The sequence below is a fragment of the Cherax quadricarinatus genome, unplaced genomic scaffold (genome assembly GCF_038502225.1).
Source record: "Cherax quadricarinatus isolate ZL_2023a unplaced genomic scaffold, ASM3850222v1 Contig3713, whole genome shotgun sequence".
NCBI classification, from domain to species: Eukaryota; Metazoa; Arthropoda; class Malacostraca; order Decapoda; family Parastacidae; genus Cherax; species Cherax quadricarinatus.
In genome coordinates, this window is record NW_027198739.1 from 16,249 (window position 1) to 23,684 (window position 7,436).

Here is a 7,436-nt window from a genome sequence, read left to right on the forward strand (position 1 = left end):
GACCAGCTGGGCTGTGGTTTGTACGTTGGATTGCGTGGAGCCAGCAGTAACAGCCTGGTTGACCAGGCTCTGATAAACTACAAGGCTTGGTCACGGACTGGGCCGTAGGGGTGTTAACCCCTGAAACCTTCTCCAAGTGTACTCCAGGTATTTGTTCAAGTCAATGAGGCAAAGTTGAAGGCTTGTGCATTGAGTGATCCTTGGTGTGACACAGTGAAAAGGATGAGGAATACAGTTATATAAAATAGTTCACTAAACATGTTAACATGTTTTATTTGATGACTGCCTTATTATATTGTAGAATTGTGTGTGAGGAAGGAGGACATCCTAAAAATGAGTGCAAGTTGAGTTCTGGATGGTTTTTCAGGTTTATAGTGTGCAGTGGATTGCATAATATCAAGTTTAGTGGGGAGAGTATCTCTGCTAACCATGATACCACAGAAAAGTACCTGACCGAACTAGCTAACATTATCTCTGAGGGAGGCTACAAACCTGAGCACTTGTTTAATGCCAATGATCCAGGTGTTTAATGCTGATTGAGACAGGTTTGTTCTGTGTAGAACATACATTGGGAAATGAGACAACTGCTCCTAGATTCAAGGTTGCAAACAATCACTTCAACTTGCTTCTTTGTGGTAAAAATGTCAGGAAGCTTGAAATGTAAGCAGTTGCTTGTTTATTGCTCCAAGAATCCCCTTGCTTTAAAAAGTAAAGACAAAAGTACGTTGCCTGTTACTTGAAAAGTCCAGTGCCACGGCATGGTGACTGAGGCCTTCTTCACTGAGTTATTTAGCATCACTTTAGTCCTTAAGTAAGGATGTACCTGTCACTGATAGTTCTTTCATTCAGGGTTCTCATCCTTAATAATTGTTGTAGTTGTCCTCAACTCCTGGATGATGTGGAGCCAGCTGCCAAGATTGTCTTTTTTACTACCAAATACATCCTTGACACAACCACTGTATTAAGGAGTTATCAACACGTGTAAGTGCCATTACACATGCAGTGTGGTGTAGAAATTATTGGCAGCAAATGAGACAGACAGTGGCATGCCAGAGTTTTGGCACAAATTTTACATTGCAGATGTACTTCCCTGTATGAAAAAAAAAAACAGGATTATGTACCAAAATCAAAAGCTGGTTGGAGAAAAATATGGCCTAGTGTGGTAAATGATGTTATGGATTTTCCACCAGTAGAAAGTCAGATTCAACAAATTGTAGATCTGGCAAGGAGAGTGCCAGATGAGATATTTGAAGATATGCCTCCTGATGACATCAGTGAACTCTTAGAAGATGATGACAAGGAACTATCCACAAAAGAAATGTTGCAGGAATTAAATTCCCAGCTGCAGAGAACAAAAGATGAGGATGAAGAACCTGAGCCTTAACAACTGCTGTTGACACTGCAAGAGATACGTACATCACCACTGCATACTGCTGGTAAAGTTGCAAACTTATTTGCTGGAAAGGACCATGACTGTTAAACATGCTCTGGAGCAGGTGCTTGAACCTTATTTTCTGTTAAATTAGACACGTGTGCAACTCTTGGGTATCTTTATTGAGGAAACATTTCACCACACAGTGGCTTCATCAGTCCATACAAAGGAGAATCTTGAAGAACAGGAGGAGAATGAGGTAATCAGTCCCTCAGCCTTGAGTCGATGTGGTCAGTCCATCATCAGTATGGACTGATGAAGCCACTGTGTGGCAAAACGTTTCCTCAATAAAGATACCCAAGAGTTGCACATGTGTCTAATTTAACAACGTGTCGGTTCTCTGAACCATTGATCTAAAAACCTTATTTCCTCCTTATAAGTAAGTGCAGGGTAAAACAAACCACTATTGTATGACAGTATTCGAGGACTCGCCCGCAGCAGTCATCTGATGAAACTGCATTTTTTAAAATTAACTCTGTCTTGAGCACTTCCAGTCTCCTATTGCAGTGCACACTGATGTTTCAAAATCTTCCTATGATGTCAGGTAAACAGCTATTTTTCCTAACTGAATCATCAGAAGTCATTTATTGGAATCGACTCGTATTTTCACAGTGGAATCGTGGATTTCTCATTGCTATTGTGCATATTGCAGCCACATTCACCTTGGCATTTATAGTTGCTTCAAACTCCCTTAGGGAGTCATAAGCTATCCAGAAATTTGACTCTCCTCATCTTGTCATCCTTTGTATATAACTTTGGCTATGTTGCATTTCTAGCTAGGACAGAGAAGTCATATTTTGCTCGGTCCCTGGACATCTATGTTCAGGCAATAAACATGCAGATTCAGCTGCTTAGCTATTCAAGACTTTCAGGTTTCCCATAAGGTATTCCTTAGACTATTTTTCTGTGCTAATTCACCACTTCCACAACTGGTGTCAATGTTGGTTTGCATTGGGCCACAATAAAAAAAGTTTTTCTATAGACCCATGTTTAGGATTTTGACTATTTTTCCACCATTGTCAAGTTTGGGAGACCACACACTTGCATGACCACACTATTGGACACACACGACTCAATCACAGACATCACTTGGAGAGAACTGTCACTACTCTGTGAGGACTGCTAGGCCACATTGTCTGTCTAACTTTTCTTAATAGATTGGCCTACTTATCAGAATGTACTCAAAATCCACTTGAATAAACCACCTTGACTCATACTCACTGACCTCCTTGCTGAAACTCACCTTTGGTGGAAACTCTTTGACTTTTTAACTGAAATTAACATGTTGCACCAACTTTGGTTCCAATTTTGCTTTCACTAACCCCACCTCCACTGATCCTTAACTTTGCAACCCCTACCTCACTCTTTCTTAACCTTTGCATATTTCTACTTTTGTGCATCCCTCCCCACAGCACTGCATGGCAGGTTTAATGCTTGATTTGATTATAATATAAATGCATCAATATCACAAAATGTCCAGCCCTCAACATTCAGTTACCAAACACAACCATCACCCTCTGCCCAGTAGGGCCATGGCCACCCTCTCCACTTGCTTCAGGATGTTAGTATCCCCTGGCCAACTTGAAGGTAAACAACAAATATTGTACTCTGTTTCTTACTTACATGTACTCTTTCTTTTAACTGCCTTAACCTGACAAAATTTTTTCATTGACAAAAGTATTATTTTAGAAGAATTATCATAATATTTTTTTTTTTTTGAGGTCTGAGCAATGCAACCCTATTTTCCCATATGTTTCTTATGTTTCTTCAGTCCATAAGTTGTGGATATCATTAGTAGAGCAGCTTTCAGGAAAGTAACTCATGTGACTTATGAACGTCCATGCTAATCATAGAGAAGCATCTGTTGGCTAACAGAGCTTGATTTACCATCTTATTTAAAAAATAAAAGATCTCCACATGGTAGTCTCGTAGCATATGGTGGTATGATTAGTTGTGAAGTTGAATGCAGTACTGTATTATGATAAATGTGATTATGTACCTTGCATTGTTTCTTGTAAGTGTATGCTTTGTAAGATATGCTTACTGTAAAGATAAATGCCAGATATACAACGTTTTCATGTATATCTGAGTATTGTATTTACCTGTGGAAAAGTCTCTTTGTACATAGTATGTAAATATTTTGTGTGCATGTAAGTGTGGTGTATAAATAAGAATATATTTCTTACCTGAAAAATCTAAATTCAGTATGAGTGTCAAGTTTTTCTTTGAATAGCCATTCTCATTATTCAGAATGGGATTACTCCAGTAATTAAGAAGTCACTACACTAGAAATATGCTTAGAGAAATTTAGTAAATTATAAACTGGGTAAAAACAAATTTAAATTTATCTGCATACATTGGTACCTCGAGTTTTGAACACCTCCCAGCTCGAACAATTGTGTAAGTGTATTTTTGTAAGTGCTTTTGTGAGTGTATTTTTGGGGGGTCTGAAACGGACTAATCTAATTTACATTATTCCTTATGGGAACAAATTCGTTCGGTATCGGCACCCGAACAGCCTTCTGGAACGAATTAAGTTCATAACTCGAGGTACCACTGTATTTGCGTTCACAGTAATTCCTAAAATTGTATCTAACAATTGATTAAATATGATTTTAATGAGGAAAGAGGAATAATTTATAGCACTGCATTCTGTTTGGATTGCTTCCTGAGGGCAGACCTATAAAAAGAACTACAATGGAAATAAACCACAGCTTGGGTTATTAAACTTCTGGAGTTATTCATATCAATAAATTCATCTTTGTCTTGGTGGGTTCCTCACTTTCTGTTCCTGCCTCAGAATATTGTCTTGCCTTTATATATTATTACATTTGAATTTGCATTTGCTGGTGCTAATGTTTGATTGTATTAAATTTGGTTACCTGGTAATTTACTGTCATCTAATATAACTGAACCTACATATCTATGTATGTAGAGAAATTAACTTAAATAAAGACTAAGGTTGGCATGAGGAAGGCAGAGTGATTATAGTCAGACCTACCAATGGCATATAGGCTAATCTTTGAAATGTACTTGCGTCAGTCCAGCTGTCAAACATTTACTGCTGCAGTTAGTACGTGAAGTAGTTATGATTCCTAAACAATTTTATGATTTTTTTCCATGTTCTTAATTATTTTTTTATGCCTCGGTGGGAGACGGCCGACTTGTTGAAAAAAAAAAAAAAAAAAATAATGTTTTACACCAATATCTATGTCTTCATATTATATTTCACCTATATATATATATTGTCCATAACCCTTTCTCCTGTATAAATTACTAAATTTAAAAAGAAAAACTTTCGTTTCTCTTTTTAGGTCACCCTGCCTTGGTGGGATACAGCCGTTGTGTTAAAAAAAAATACATAGTTCACTCACACTTGAGTTATTGTAAACATTAAATACATGTGTTGTGTGCCCTGCACACAACACAAATTTTTTATACTGTACACACCTATGGTACAGACCTGTGTACTCTGTAGTCTTTGCCAGGCCAATCGGGACCATATTAGAAGCACTAGAATTTAGGCGTAAATTTGTCATCAGTAGTTTAAGAGTTAAGTGTGACCATTTTCAATGTATAGTATCAAATAATATATCATGTTCAAGTGTATAATTTATATACCTGTAATAGAGAGTGATTGTGGTGTTGTATTTAATTCTGTTAAGTTGAGAATCTATTATTGTTGCTGTAACTCAGGATTATTTGAATTGTAACGTTCGTTCATTTCTAGAAAGACAGCTAGAGAATAAGTGTTGGTGAATGTGTGTTTCCTCTTTTGAGTCACCCTGTCTTGGTGACTCGAAAGAGGAAACACATTCACCTGATGGCTGATGTGTTAAAAACAAATCAGTACAGTAATGATACAAGAAAGATATTGATTAGTGTGGTCTCTAGGCTTACCTGACTCTTTGATGTTAATTTGTCCTAGAAAATTCTAAGATATTTTTTGCCCAAGATATACAGTAGAACATCAATTATCCAGTAATCAGTTACTCGACTTCTAACATTATCCAACAATCTTGGGTGCTCCAGAACCTAAACAGATAATGCAAAAAGTCTGGAGCATCTTCATCCTTAAACATGCTGGATAACTGAAGTACTTTATTAATTTGTACACAGTCATAGCTTCATAGGAGTGGGGTCAGCTCACACAATATGGCTGTTGGTAAATCCTAAACTCCTGACCTGAAGCTCATTGTCTCCTGGATGTAAATTATCAGTTATATATTACTATTTTTATTTTACTCTCTAACTTTCTGTTTTCTCAAGCCAAATTACCATAATTAAAAATGTTATCATAAGTAGATAACTAGTGAAGGGTCTGTATTATAGTGTACAGATGAAACAGTAATATTTCGGTCCATCCCGAACCATTTTTAAGGTTGTTTGGTTACATGTCCATTTTATGGGTCATTGTGAATTGGTTCACCTATGGTATTGTGACTAACTGAAAATGAAAATGTTTATTTCCTTACAAAGCTTACAATGTGTGGTTTACATATTATACAATATTAATTACAAAGAAGGCCTTTAGCATGCCTAGGCTGAGCAGTGTTTAATAAGGTTATTGTGACTTATATATGTAGTTTAGCATTTTTTAACATGTTAACTCATGCAAGGAATGTTTATAATCTGTGATGGGTGCTTAGCATCATCTCTCCATAGATAAATAATTTCCTCCTATTTTCATTATGAAAAGAAGGGAATGTTTACTATGCTTACAGTAACCACCAACTTGTAGTTTACTATTGTTTCATTCTTAATATAAGCTAAGTGTAATTTTGTGTACTTGTGCATACAGGTGTTCCATGTTTTATGCTGTAGGTGTTTTCCAGACTTTTGATATCTCTATTATGCTCAGTTAGGTTATAAATACCTAATTATGCAGAGTAAGAACCTTAAATGCATTTTGTGAACCATGCTAATATTATAGTGACTAAATTGTATACTTTAAGGAATTACCAAAAGAAATAAAGAGATCATATAATAGTAAATTTACCTAAAATGAATCTGCATAAACAGAGGGACACCTGTACTATATGTTAAGCACATTGAGTACAGAGCTTGTCTTCAGGCAGCATTGTGACTTAATTGTATTTTTGAGGTCAGAGTCTTTACCAAATGACCAGAAGGCCCTGGGTTCGATGCCTGGGTAGTACATATGAGCCATTACTAGGGTGTATAGTTAACTGTTGCGTCTTCTCATGAGGAAAGGTTGTAAATGGAAATGCATAAGTAGCTTCAGGCGTGCTGGAAAGATTCGAGTCAGTCTTGCAGATAATGAAATGAAACCTGTGTGATGGTGTGTTAGGTCAAAGGTAGACACACACTACAGTGTGTCTAATAATAATAATATCTTATAATAATAATAATAATAATAAGGTATACAGGCATACTACTATATAGACAGCTGCTTGTTATGCAGAGCATTTTGGGCAAATTAGGTCAATTTTGTCCCAGGATGCGACCCACACCAGTTGACTAACACCCAGGTACCCATTGTATACTGCTGGGTGAACACGGGCAGCAGGTGTCTCATGGAAACATGTCCTGATGTTTTCCAGCTGTACCGGGGATTCGCTCTCTGGACCTCAGTGTGAGAGCTGAGTGCGCTAGTAATCGAGCTGAGGGACACTTAAATGATGATGATAAACTTGTAGGCTGTAATGTACTTTTATAAATTACAAAAATGTGGAAAAAACAAACAAATGCCAGTAAGTGATTATTTATTGACAGTGGTTTGCCCACACACTGGGCTTTATCAAGTAATAATTGGATCAGTAAAGGATCATTATACTGAAACACGCACTTTCCATCGTGCTAGTATTTTATAACATTTCCTTAAAAAAATATGTTAGTTGGAAATGTCTTTATATCAGTATTTTTATGTAAAAATATGTCTAATAAATCATTGTTGGAAATATAAACATTTTCATGTAAGTTAGAGTATATATCCTGTATTGCATTAACCAGTACTTATAATAGTACAGTATTGTAATACTGT

General features: G+C 36.6%; 1 long non-coding RNA gene across 1 annotated transcript; it reads left to right on the forward strand.

Annotated features, from left to right (window-relative positions):
- Positions 1-296: 296 nt before the first annotated feature.
- Positions 297-7,057, forward strand: LOC138852074 (uncharacterized). Its single transcript, XR_011391552.1, has 2 exons — positions 297-3,019; positions 4,747-7,057. It is a non-coding gene; the product is annotated as an uncharacterized lncRNA (long non-coding RNA).
- The last annotated feature ends 379 nt before the right edge of the window (positions 7,058-7,436 follow it).